This window comes from Equus przewalskii, chromosome 14, assembly GCF_037783145.1.
Source record: "Equus przewalskii isolate Varuska chromosome 14, EquPr2, whole genome shotgun sequence".
NCBI classification, from domain to species: Eukaryota; Metazoa; Chordata; class Mammalia; order Perissodactyla; family Equidae; genus Equus; species Equus przewalskii.
The window spans coordinates 77,523,428-77,537,380 of NC_091844.1; the positions used below are offsets into that span (position 1 = coordinate 77,523,428).

The following is a 13,953-nucleotide window of genomic DNA, read 5'->3' on the forward strand; positions in this document are numbered from 1 at the left end:
GATGAAAATGTTGTGACCAGAGGCTCACAGGAATGTAACCCTGTATTTCCCTTAGGAGCAGTAGTCCGGTATTTGGCGGTTCAGTGTTCGTCGTGACCTCATAGAACATAGCTACAGGGAATAACAAAAAGCGGGTGTGTATAAACTGACCTGATCCACACACCTTGGTGAGTTCTGTGATAAAGGTGTGAATGGAACACTATAAGAAAGAACAATTGACACGGCCTTGGAGGGTTGAAAGAGACACTATAGAGGGGTTGCTGTTGAGCTGGGATTTTAAAAATGAGAAACTCAATGAATGGACCAGGATGGAAGGTCATTTAAGGCAGAGGGAAACCATGCGCAAAGAAAGGGGGGTCTGAAAGAGCCTGACATACTCAGTGATTAAAAAAGCTATTCGGGGGGCTGGCCCCGTGGCCGAGTGGTTAAGTTCACGTGCTCCGCGGCAGGCGGCCCAGTGTTTCGTTGGTTCGAATCCTGGGCGCGGACATGGCACTGCTCATCAAACCACGCTGAGGCACCATCCCACATGCCACAACTGCAAGGACCCACAGCGAAGAATATACAACTATGTACCGGGGGGCTTTGGGAAGAAAAAGGAAAAAAATAAAAAATCTTTAAAAAAAATGAAAAGCTATTCAGGTCAGATCTCTTAAGTCATAGGCTCCAATTCAGCCACAAGCAAGGATTTTTCAGCCATTACTATGTTTCTCTACGTAGTTTGGGCTGTGATTTTTGCAACATGGAAGTGTGCAGCATGTCAGCTGTGAAAATTGGCTCCATATTCATAATCAAATCTATTATGCTCCCTCTGAGCCTGGGCCATGTTTCCGTAGAAACCCCTACTTACAGAAAGGAACCCTGGCCTGTAATTGGCAAGAAAATCCACCACCTTTGGAAGCCATTATAGTAATGTCAGAGGGAAAGCGCTGTGTAATTCCTGGGGAAATCAGTGAACTGGGAGGGCAAGATAAAGATTCCTCCTGTAGAGGAGCAAGCAGAGAGCACTTCACGACACTGAATCCGTCGGCCCCCACTCCACGCCCTCGTCTATGAATCAACCTACTAACCAGCAAGTCTGAAATGAACGCTTACTGTACGACCAGCATTATCCAAGGCACTAGGAGGCAACACACACACACACACACACACACAAACAACTATCCTTTCTTTCACAGCCAGAAAGCAATTTACATCAGCTGTCACATCAACCTTCTGAGGTAAGTTTTATCACTCCCATTTTATAGAAGACAAAACCCAAACTCCAGAGGTTTAAGTAACTTAAGTTCACACAGCTAGTGAGTGGCAGAATCAGGATTCATGCTCAGCTTTGACTCCAAACTGAGTGGGAGTTGTACCTGTGTCTCAGATAAGGTCCCTATCATCAAGAAAATTGCTTAGGTGATGAATCAGAGGGGTAACTGGCTCAGCTTGTCAGTTTTATAGGAATTCAGAGGAAAGAAGTGTGAGCCCATGGTGCCACCACAGTCCTCCAGCCATGGGGAGGAAGTCATCCTAGGTGCGACCATGAACAAAGGTTCAGAAACAGAAATGATCTTTTGAAGGAACAAGGGGAGTTACTCTGAGAAAGAGAAATTTGATTTGTCAAGGGTTTTAGAGGGAATGTTCACCTGCCCTGGGATGGATCTTAGTGGATGGAGAGGAGGCTTAGATGGGCTCAACCTTTGTGGCTTTGTCTCCAGAGGGGATGCCCATCTTTCGTGACCCTATCATTCATTCAATAAATATTACTGGGGACTGCTTTGTGCCAAGTATTGTTCTCAGCACTGAGGATGCTTCAGAGGATGCATTTTCTAATGTGAAGGAGCAGAACCCGGTCCGTGGAGGGCAGCCCACAGTCCCAAGGCAACGATGGGAGTTCTCTCTTGACCATTCTCACTGCTGCCTCCTCTTCTTTTTCCACCCTAGTCCCCAAGCACCCTTCCTCTGTGTCAGTCTCTTTATTTGAGGCTCCAGTTAAGGCCCGCCAATCCCGGGGAGCTCCCAGGATCAAGTATAGCCTTCTCAGGCTGGTGTACGGTTCCCCACCCTTGGTCTTATTTTGTCCAGTCCCCCTGGCATTGTGGCCACACGAGACCCCTTCCCACAAGGACCTCCTCTTTGTCCCTCTACCCTGCCTTGACCCCATTTCCCACCTACTGAAGTCTGGCTCATCTCTAGTGTTCAGCATAAAAGAATCTGCTCCCCATTTCCCTCAATCACAGTGAATTCCTTCTTGTCCTGGGCCCACACAGCAAATACCTCTATTTTAACCTGTCTCCTATTCTGCCTTGTCATAAACGGGGCTGGCAACCTGTCTGTGTACTCCTCAAGGCTGGGGACATGTGTCCTTCTTCCATCCTTTAGCACAGTACCTGGCATTTTGTCAAAGCTCAAGAAATCTTTTAAATAAATTCAGGACGAGGATGTTCTTAAAACTGGAATTGTTCAGTTTAAACTTAACTAAGATATTAAGGTTCAGTTTAGTAAATTTATATTGTGAATGAAAACCATCTGAAGTTTAATCTCAACCTACTGGCCCCCTCAATGACAGTTTAATTTCACTGTAATCTTTATTATAGTAACCTTTAAACTTGTTATTAGTATTACTGATGAAGTTGAAAGACCATTTCATCTGATTATTGTGTCTTTGGAAACACTTAATTATTAAATTCCATACTGATAATTAGAAACCTTGTTATTTTACAATGGGCTAGGCAATACCACACAGGTATCCCTCAATTACTGACACAGAAGCTGTCTTTAAGTGCGTGGAAGTGAAATCTCATGCATCACATAGTCTCCTCTCACCAACTTAAGCTGTATTATTAGAAACAGACGGGTGTGAAATAAGGAGTCCTCCCGTGGCCTGAAATGATAGTGTTTTATGGGGTGAATGGCGTCTGTGGCTGATTTGTCCTTCCTCTTCTAAAAGTCTGGCCAGGTGCAAGGTGGACAGAATACGTCCAAAGTTTTGGTGTGTATCTATGTGTGTATGTACAGCGGTGGAGCAAGCAGAGTTTTCTAATAGAGTCACCCGAAGGTAGAATGGATTGCCTTTGTACAACAGGGGCTGGGCCAGGGTGGGGAACCTTGACCAACACAGTGAAAAATGGGAATGTTCATTCTGATCCTAAGGACCCCTACCAATTGGGACACTATTTCATTCTAACTAGATTGTGCCCTCCTGGCCCCTGCCTGAATTCTTGCCAAAACCCAGAGCAGGAGCCACACTGGGCAGATCATGGAAGATATTCAGATTCATGGATTGTCAGAGGCTGGGATGGCATCGTCCTGCATGGGGACACCGGAGCTCAGGGGAGCGACTTGACCAAGATCTCTTGAAGATTCCTGACCTAGGGGACCTGGGCCTCATATGCACCCAACCCACTCGCACCTGCAACTGACACGGCTCCTGGCAGAGGCTTGGCAGAGGTAGGGGTTTAGTAAATGCTTCATGATGCTCTGGCTGACTGACTGGGAAAGGAAGCAGGAGAAGCCTGGGCCTGCAGGAGGGCGCCCCCCGCCCCCACCCCCCCCCCACCCCCCCCAGCAACAGGAGCTCTGACTCACAACCTGTTTGGCACTGCGCAGCCTTCTCTGGTTTCCTGAATCTCTCTCTCTAACGCAAAAAGCCTCCATGGCAGATGTTTTGAAAACAATGATCATGACAATGACACTGTAATCCCCTACTCTCCCTGTGCATCACAGAATTTTTTTAAGTGTTTTCGCAGACTTACTCCGAAGAATGATTACATTTTTTTAACTAAGTAGTTGCAAAGACGTTTTTGGTGGTCCCATCAAAGAACTTCAGCCCCCAGGGCTGGGAATCTGTTAATAGTATGAGCAAGGAAGGGCAGGGAGGAAGGCTGGGTTCAGAATCTAAAGTGAATTGGGAGGCGGGGTGGGGGTTGGGATGGTCTGGCTGGGGGCATGGGCACTAATTTGAGGGTGGTGTGCGTCCAGGAATTGATTGCAGGGCCTGTCTCCCGTATTCTTTCTTTCTTTCTTTTTTTTTTTTTTTTTTGTTTAGGGCAATCGTGGGTATGGAGGAATTTGATGCGCAGAACAGCAAGGGCAGATCCAGGCTTCCTCTTGGAGGGCAGAGCCAAGTGACCAAGGCCAAGAGAAGGGCAGAAGTTACCGTGTGTGCAGATCGCGGGCGCAGAAGCGGTCGTGGTGCGGGTGTGGGGACCAGGCCGGGTGACAGCGGGGGTGGGATCCCGGGCCGGGGCGGGGCGGCCGCGGCGGGCCGGGCTGGGGGCGGGCCGGGGCGGGGCGGGGCGGGGCTCCGGGCCGTCTCGCAGGCTGCGGCGGCCGCGGGAGAGGCGTCCACGGCGGCGGCGGCTGGGGCAGCTGCGAACGGGCGGCCGAGCCGGGCGGCGGCGACTCGGGGTGAGCGCGGCGCGGGCGCGGCGGGGCGCGGCGCGGAGCGGAGCGCGGCCGGGGCTCCTGGGGAAGCGGGCTCCGGAGGCGCCAGGCGAACCCTTCCGTCCTTCCCAGCTCCCGACTCCTGCAGCCTTCGGGGGAGGGGGGGAGGGAGAGCGGAGGACCCAGTCCTTTAACCCATCTCTTGGGATCGCGTCCTGATGTCCGTCTCTGCGCCCCATTTCCCCTTCTCCCTGAGAGAGAGCAGCCTCCTGATTGCGTTCCAGATCACCAGCCCCTACTTGCCCCTCAACCACTCTACCTCTCCGCTCGCCCAGTCCCCCAGGTATCTTCAGCTCCATAGCCATTCTTCCAGGAGACCCCAGCCCTCTGCTTTCCTGTTCCCACCACCAGAGGCCCCGTGTCCCCACCACTCTCTACAGCCCCAGAGACAGGCATGACTTCCCTTCCCAGCGCCTGCACACCTGGACCCTTCTGCTGCCACCTGCCCTAAAGGTTCTTAGCCAGCCAGCAAGCTCCTCAGGCCTCCTTGCCATCATCATCCCCAGAATCCCAGTCTAGAAAAAGGGACTTTATGCACCTGAGCTTTGGGAACAATTTGACCCACTTCCCCAAAGCCTGGTCCCAGGCCAGCCATGCTATTTGGTGGAGACACCTGTCTTGCCTGCCAGCTGAAGGACTGAGAAGCCTCTGTCACAGTGGGCCAGCAGTCCCTTGGTCCTCCTCCAAGCTGCCCTGACTTGCTGGCCCATGTCCCCAGAGACTAGGGCCAAGAGCCTTGTCATTTAAGACCTCCAAAGCTATTTGCCGACTCCACCCTCAGATCCTCAGAATTCCCCAGCCACTGTGTTGGGAGTGCAGGATCTAGCACTGATGGGACCACCGTTCTGCGCCTGGTCTCCTCTTCCATGCCCTTGTTTTCCTGCCTGCTCCCCAGGGAACTCAGGGCAGGGTAATGGGCTGGTATTCAGGGCCTTTGTCTGCCCCACAGCTCTGTGGCCCTCCTTCCTTACCCTGTAGGAAACTTTTCCCCTCTTTTACCAGTCACCATCTCCTCTGGATAGAGCCTGGCCATCTGCACAGCTTTGAGTCCCCAGGGCACAGAAAGCTGGGCTGGACCATGAAGGGCTGGGACCTGTGCTGGGCCAGCATGAGGAGGGTGGTGATTAGCTGGGTCAGGCTGGGTATCTGGGCCTGGGGGCCAGGGCTTTAGGACAGGTCATTGGCTTTCACTGAGCTGCTCCCAAAGGGGTCGAGGGCTTGCTTAGCTTGAAGAGGGGAGGCAGAGCAGGGCTGTTTTTCTTGCGTGCTTCTGACTGTCTTGTGTTGCTATGGTGACAGTTTTGCCTCTCTTCCTCCTCCTGACTCTTCTGGGAGCTGGTTTTTATTGGTCTGTTGTCCTGTCTTTTATGGCTCCAATTTCTCCTTTCTACTTGCTCTGAAATAAACAGTCATAAACATGGGCGCTGGGCCCAGGCTGGGGGCTGGCAGAACTTCACCTCCTCCTGGCCCTGGGCTCCTGTGCAGGGAGAGGAGGAGGAGAGGTGGGGACAGACCTGCCCACACTGCCTCCTGCCTCCAGCTCTGGGAAGGGGACAGCAGCATCACAGGCTCAGGCACACAGTGAGTAGCATACTGCCTGGTGCTAAGAATAGACCCAAGTGTGATGGAGGAGTTCATTGGTATTTCCTTTCTTCTTCACACCAGCCCTCTGGGGTAGGGGCTGTCCCCACTTTGCAGATGATGAAACTTAGTTCAGAGTGAGCTAGTTCCCTAAGGTCACGCTGATTAACATATAGTCGGAGCTCACTTTTCTTGAATGAATGGAAAAGTGATGGAGCTGGCATGGAGTCACCCATCTCCCTGACTTTCTACCCTGTGGGCTTCCTGGTCCTGCTCCCAGAGGGACAGCAGAGCCCCCTAAACCCTCATTCCAGGAGGCTCATCGGAAGACATTCCCCAGTCTCCCTGCCTCTTGGGTGTGGTGTGCCGCCGGACTCCCACGGAGGCGAGCTGCCAAGGAGCTGCCTGTTGGGTCCTTCATGCACCCTTGACCCCAACTGTTGGGGACCCAAGTTGAGAGGAGAGTGAAGCCACTTGTGACTTCCTGTTTTTACTCAGCACCAAGAAGCATTCAGCTTGCTTTTACTCTCAGGGCCTGGATGCAACCGGATGAGTCAGGGGCACTGAGAGCCAGCCGGGTGAGGAGTTCAGAGCTTACCAGGGAGATAGGTTCACCAAGTGTCAGCTGTCTGTGACACTCTCCAGAGAAGCTGTCTCCTCTCTTCTCATTTTTTTTCCCTTCGCTGCACACTCTCTTCTCTCCCTTTTCTCCCTTCACATCGATCATGCTGTAGGCTTGTTAATAATAAGCTAAAACTCCATTATGGTAACGTGAAAAGACCAGGGAATCACCAACCTCAAAGTCAAATGTTGGCCCTGGGCAAGTCATTTCACTCATGTGGGGTTGACAGCATCTGTCCTAGTGGCCACATTTGCTTGTTCTTGTAGGCTGGAATGGAGTAGCTTATAGGGGCTGCTTTGACCAATTGAAAGCCTGCAGGACCCGTCATGTCCTCATCCTGCTGGGAGGTCCCAGTGTTAAAGAGACCCCCGAACCCCTGCCCAGAGATTGGGAACTGACTTAGGAGTAACTAAGCTGTAGAATCTCAGGGAGAGAAGTATTCTCTAGTCGTCTTCTCCAGCCTTGATATTGAATCTGTTTCTTTATTTATGCACCTTACGTTTATTGAGCATCTACTCTGTACCAAATGCAGCTTTGGAAACTGGGGATTAAAACAATGAACACAATTCCTGTTTTCACAGGATGTAGTCTGGTGGTAAGGACAGACGTGGAAAGAGATCCTTATAATATGGTCAGAGAGGGGTGTGATAAGGGAAAAGGCTGGGTAATGTGGGGCCCAGGGATGGCGATTTGACTGGGTCGCCCATTAGAGTCGAATCAGGCAGCCTGTGCTTTTGGCTGAAATAGAGTTGTCCTACCACTTCCCACTTGGCAAGCTGTCATGGGGCCCTCCCAGAAGATGGGGTGATTGGTGTAGAGTCCCACTTCGCTCTGGAGAGCAGGGGCGGGAGAGAGGTATGCGTGGAGGCTCCTGCCTTCCTTGCTGAGTGTTGACTTATCTGCTCAGAGGAGTGTTGACTTATCTGGTTATTAGTTGATCTTGGTCAGCATCCTTTCTCAGGGGCCACATGAATTACCTGACAAGGCACATGGTGATTGCAAAGAAAGAGGATTTTGGAGTCAGACATGAGTTCACTCTCCGTGGTGTCCTCTGCTGTGGTATCCTGAAAGAGTAACTTCTCTGACCCTCAGTTATTATATCTGTAGAATGGACATAATGAGACTTGTCTTCTAAGAAATAAATGATCTCATGTATTTATCAGGTCTGACATGGTGCCCACCTCACAGTAGACTTGCTGTTATTTAGTTATATTGATTAGAAAAGAGTTCTCAGTTACTGGGCCTCTGGGTCCTCTTAGAACCGTTCTGGGGAGCTCGTTGGACTAATTCTGCCCTTCAGAGATCCTTTCCTTATCTGGGAAGGTGAAAACTTGGCCATGCTCAGGTTCCTCGCACTGCTGTTTAATCTTTGAGTTCTCTCTCACCAGATGAGCTATGTTCTGCAACTACAGTTATGCACCACAACTACAAATCATCAACACGTTTGTTTTCTCAAAGGGCTACAAATTTGAAATGGCAACAAACACTCTGAGTTTGGAAAACATGTTGCTATCTGTGAGAATACTTTAATTTGATGAAGTCCCACTTGTGTATTTTTGCTTTTGTTGCCTTTGCTTTGGGTATCAAATCCAAAAAATTATACCCAAGACCGATGAAAGGGAGGTTACCACCCATGTTTTCTTCTAAGAGTTTTATGGTTTCAGGTCTTACATTCAAGGATTTAATCCATTTTCAGTTAATTTTTGTGTGTGGTGCAAGACAATGCTCCAATTTCATTCTCTGGCATGTGGCTGTCCAGTTTTCCCAACACCATTTATTGAAGAGACTCTCCTTTCCCCATTGTGTGTTCTTGACTCCTTTGTCAGAGCATACTTTAAAATGAATGCTTCATATTTTTTTTCATTCTGGGCATGTTTAGCCTCTTTTTATTTTTTTTAAGTTACCATATATATGTATATGCGTTATCTCAAATCGTTACCACAACTCTGTGACATTAGTATTCTTGTCCCCTGTTTACATTAAGGAAACTGGGAAAGGTGAGGTGGCTTGCACAGAGTCCGGCAGCTAGTGAATGGCAGGGCCAGAATTTAAAACTGGGCCCTGCTCACTCTTTGTGCCAGAGTACACAATCTTGTCATTTCCTTGGCTGGTGTGTCAGTGACCTAAAATAATTGTGTTTGGAGAATGCGAGCAGATTTTAATGGGAGTGGAACTGGTCAGTGTTGTAATTCAGACTCATAGTAAATATTTAGAGACTTTATTAGGGTTTTGCTCTCAGCGCAGCATTAACGAGGCTTTCTGCAGTTGGCTAAGGCTTCACTCTAGAAGTGACCCGTGGAAGAGGAGTTTGACATGTCTGAGTTAAGAGAGAATGTTTGATGATGTTAGAAGTAGCTTTCTTTGCACGAGAATGGGTTGCTTGTTTGTCACTGAATAAACTGAACCGATTTCATAACTGATTATGTGAATGGAAAGCTTGACAGTTGCATCCCAGGGATAAAGGAACAGAAGCACAAAGGTCAGATAATGTGGGTGGACGTCTCAAGTGCAAGAGTGATTTGGATTCAATCAGTATAACTCGTGTAGGAAGATGGAGGTATTGAAAAGCAGTTGTAGAATTGCTCACTAGCCTTTCTCAGGGAATGTAGAAGCCTGATTTCTCTGGTTTGAGAACCCCATTGTCCCAAGGAATCCAAGTACTGAAATTGGGTGCCATGTTTGCCAGCAGTGCGCTGACTAGGTCCAGCTTAGCACTGCAGACAGATGGGTTTATTTTTGCAATTATCTCAGGGCCTGAGTCTGGTGTCTGCTTATTTAATGACTTCACTTTCTAATAAAAATTCTGAATGGCATAGATAATTAGATCTTTAAAATGAAACTGGGGAAATGAAGTGCCCCCAAAGAATTATAATTGCAGTTTTATGATGGATCAAGCATAAAAAAGAGGTCTTTCGTTCATTCACTTAACAAATGTGTATGGGGTGGGGTCTTGCCCTGTGCTGCACTAGGTTGGATACAGTGATCAATATGGCATTGTCCCTGCCTGCAGGTGGCTCTCACTCCATGGTGAGGCAGAGAAGGAAACAGGTGCCTAGATGGAGCTTGGCTGGTGTCGTACAGGGTGCAGTGTGCCAGGGGAAAAGGGAAATGTAATTGTTTCAACTCAGTGCAACTCAGCCCACTTCCCTCCACGTGGGTGTTTGCTGTGGAGCACCTGAATGACACCTGACATGTCGCGGGGAGAGGAGGCATGGAACAGAAAAGCATATGGCAAGGAAGACTAAAGACCTGGGCTCTGCTCTCGGCTCTGCTCTTCACTGCCTGGGTTGGGGAGGAGCAGGTCTCTGTACTTCAGTTTCACTGATGGTGAAATGGGAAGGTTGGGTTTGATGTCCTAAAAGGGCCCTTCCACATCTAACCTGATGGTTCTAATAAGTCCTTGGGCCCCTTAACCCAAGTGACAGGTGAAGAAGCAGAAGCTGGCAGTCTTAGTCAGCAGGGTTGCTGAGACAGCTGCAGATGGAAAGAGCCAAGTATGTTTTCAAAGAAGCCTCTCAAAAACCAGAGAAACCGTACTCTCCCTCCCAGAAAGGGAACCACGTTCTGACTGAGCATCCAGATAAATGATTGAATGTCAAGGCCAATGACAAAAGGGAGAGACAAAAGGGACTCAGGAGCTCAGCACAGGTGGGGAAGAGGGTCACAAACTTACTCCTGTATTCTGGGGGCTCCACTGACGTGATGTGGAGGGCTTGACTTCACAGATTCCTTAGTCACTGCAGTGTGCTCTTCTGTTTCAAGTTAATGCCCTTTTTTTAAAAAAAGAAATCATTTTGTTTGATGATTTCTGAGTTTTAGAATAGAGCAAAATACACAATCAGTTTAGGATCATGAGGGACAAAGACAAAAACACAGCTACCTCAATGCACCATCAAATTCTTTCGTTCTCATTGGCCAAACGCAGGCCCTTCTGGTAGGAGCAGTGACACGGGATCCCAGGCACCTGGGGGAGAGGGGCAGGGCGCTGTGGTTGGGGGAGGGCAAACAGAGACAGAGAGGACCGGGGTCTTCCGCCCTTGCTGCCCACTTCCCAGCAGCCTGAGCTTTGGCAAATTCTCTCCTCTCCGAGTCTTGTGTTCCTCTCGTTAAAATGTGGGCAGCAGCACCTTCTGAGCAATATAGGGTATTGTTGGCAGGAATAATGAGCATTTCATATCCACTTTGAGCAATCTTCTGAAGAGATTTTGAAACAGATATTATCCCCAGATTATGGGTGAGGAAGCTGAAGTCCAGAGATGTTAAGGAACTTGCATAACATCACCTCAAGGAAGGTGGCATGGCTGGTATCTCTGTGCATTCAAAGCCTGGTCTCTCTCTACCACCCACACCAGAAGGAGAGCTGTGCATATGTGAGGGGCATGTGTCTTAGGTGGAGTACTCATCTCAAAGAGTTAGTAAGTTCAAGCTAGCCAAAGATGTCTCCATATCTTGAAGTCGAAAAAATTAAAATAAATATAGCTGTATTTTAAGTGCTCCCCTGTGACCGGTATCCCTGTGTTGGACTGATGTCCTTCGAGGACAGCCTATGCTCAGCTCAGAGAATGCAGCCAGCACTCATGAACTGAGCCTCTGGTGTGCTCAGCATATGACCTTCCTGAGCCCACCCAGTCGAGGCAGAATGTGTGTAACTTATTTTTCAGACCCCTCCCTGGGACAGCTTGAGGTCATGGGAACACAAGAGATCTATGGTCTCGGCTTCCAGAATGACAGACCCATGTGCTGTCAAAGCTGGAAGAACACCTTTAGTCCACTTCCGCTGTTCTACAGAACCTGAGGTCAAGAGAAAGATTGAAAGAAAGAAATCAAGATCAGAGGCAAGAATTCAGCCTTGCAAAACCTACAACTGGACTAAAACTCTCTGAAATCTAGAGAGGCGAAACGTGTGCCTAGAAGTTCTCTGAGAATATCCCAGGGCTACAGTGTGGGCATGTGCAGACCTGGATTGGAATCCTAGCTCTTCCTTTGGGCAAATTCCTTAGGCTTGCTAAGTTTCTAATTTGTGAAGTGAAGTTAGTAATATTTGTGCCTCAAGAATATTGCAAAGAATAAACGAATTAAACATCTATCAATCTACCTTTCTGCCTGATTTTTGAAGAAAATGTGACTGACAAATTTTTGCTACTTCCTTTAGGCTCCTCTTGTTGTTTTGGGTGGAAAATGACATGAGACTTCTCCTCTCCCTGACAGACACATTCCTGAACTGCCCTGACAAAGGCCCCCAAGTCCACTCCTTGGGACTCATATTTCTAGCTAGAAAGCCTTCATTTTATACTTGAAATGAACCTGACTATGTTGTTTACTGGAGTGTAACAAGAATAATGATTCCACTCAGCATCCAGCATTACACATACTGTAGGATCAATCTCCTGTCCTATGTTTTTTTCTCATTTTGTAAATGTATGTGTGTGTGTGTTTTTTTTTTTTTTTTTGGAATGTCAAAATTTCAAATGCGAGCCCTTGAGTACCTTCAGGAATAGTGAATAGAATCATAACCTATTTTCTGACCTTCTCTTATTTGCAAGTCCAAAATCCAAAATTATCTGAAAATTTGAAGTTTTTTTCAGAACTTATTAGGAGGCAAAGGCTGGCCTGATCATACATGAGACTATTTATAGTTTTTATTATCCCTCTCAAGATGAATAAGTTTTCATCAGAAAGATGAGTGCCCCAGACCCTGCTGGCGCTGTACATAACATGGTATATGTACTAGATTGTCTTTCTGAAATCTGAAAGACTCTGAATTTCAAAGCATATCAGAGGAAAGAGTTTCAAAGAAGGGTTTGTGGACCTCTCTTTCCAAAACCCCAGAGGAACTCACAGCATCCCTGGGGTTGGGGGTTGGGAAGGCATGGGTGGGGCCCTCAAGTATCCTACCTCTGGGTACAAGATGGTGTGGTGATATGGTTCATCTTGTGCTCATCAAAAGCCTTAGTGGTCAGTTTAAATAATAGCAAAAGAATTAAATGACCATGCTTGGCACAAAAACAGAGCAACAACAGCAAAAAGTCTTTAAAGCATGGGTTCCAAAGTTTCATTGGGATGAAGTAAATTTTTAAAAAATTCCTTAGAACTAAAAATAAACTGGGAATTTTTGATCTAGCGTGGCTTATAACCAAGTTTAATTGTTGGCCTTTGGCGGGAAGGGAGAAGGGAGTTTTTAAATCCTACTCATCATTTTAGCCTTTTGAGGAGGAACCGGGCCTTGAAGAGTGAGCATGGGGAAGTGACAAGCCCCGAGCAGAGCGTGAGAATGTCTTGGTTCTTAACTTGGGTCTGTTTTTGACATATTGGGTAAGCTTGGGCATGTTGCTTCCCTTCTCTGGGCCCTAAAAACTCACTTTCTGAATAAATGAATTCTTTCTTTCTCTCTCTCTGAGAGGCTAGGAGTAGAGGCCGGGTGTCCCAAGACAGTGAAAAGTGCTAAGCTGCCTACTTGGCTGCATTCTTATAGTTTCCATCCAGCCTCTAGATTGACTGGAGGGATGTGAGAAGGCTCTCATGGGCTCTGCCTTGGTTTTCGCCTGGCCATTCCTTTCCATCTCTCACAACACTGATCTTCTGATGCTGGAGTTGTGTTGGATTCATTTTGGCCCCAGCACCTCCATTGATGCCCAGCAAGGACTTACTGAATGCTTAACCAACCTTGTAGGTGACCATTGTCGTGATGTGATGGCCGTTCCCAGTGGTGCTCTGCGTTATTAGGACTATAGTTAAGGCCATGGCCAGGCATTGTTGAGGGGGTGTCAGGAAGGAGAGTGGAAGTTCCCTATTGTAGGGCATGGGGCCAGCAGGACATGGAACAGCTCCTTGTTATGGCCTGTCTCTGTGGGCTAGGTATTGAAATATAGAACATTTAGGTAAAGGGGAATGGGGACCGACCTACTTCTCTCTCTCTCTCATTCTTTCTTTCTGTATTTCCTGTCTTTTGAGTTTATGCATAGTGTCTCATAATTCTGCCTTTTGCCAGGTTGAAAGTTTAGCGTTTTCTCCAGGATCTAACGAGGTTTAAAAATCAGTGGCTGTCCCTCTCTCTGAGCACCTGCTCTGCTCATTGAGGAGATTCTCACTTAGCAGTAGCTCATAATAGGAACCAGGGGCCTGACCGCAGACAGGGGCTTTCCATGATGGAGAAGTGACCTTGAATTTTAGGATCCTGAAGGTCTTGAGTTTACGCAGACTGTTGGAGCTACTCAGGAGTTGTAAATATGGTTGATATCAGGCGCATTGAGATGAGCATACCTCTGGGGATGGCTGGTCCTTATAAATTAGAGAGCCTCCACTTGGATGTGTGTGTGTGT

General features: G+C 48.0%; 1 protein-coding gene across 8 annotated transcripts in view; it reads left to right on the forward strand.

Annotated features, from left to right (window-relative positions):
- Window positions 1-4,275: 4,275 nt before the first annotated feature.
- Window positions 4,276-13,953, forward strand: part of CYRIA (CYFIP related Rac1 interactor A) — a 102,512-nt gene continuing 92,834 nt past the window's right edge. For 5 of the 8 annotated variants that reach the window (XM_070574382.1, XM_070574385.1, XM_070574387.1 and 2 more), the window contains exon 1: window positions 4,286-4,395. The gene's annotated coding sequence lies outside the window, so the exon portion shown is untranslated. Of the gene's footprint in view, window positions 4,396-13,953 lie in introns of all 8 variants that reach the window. The other 3 variants (XM_070574381.1, XM_070574383.1, XM_070574391.1) reach the window with 3 other exon arrangements.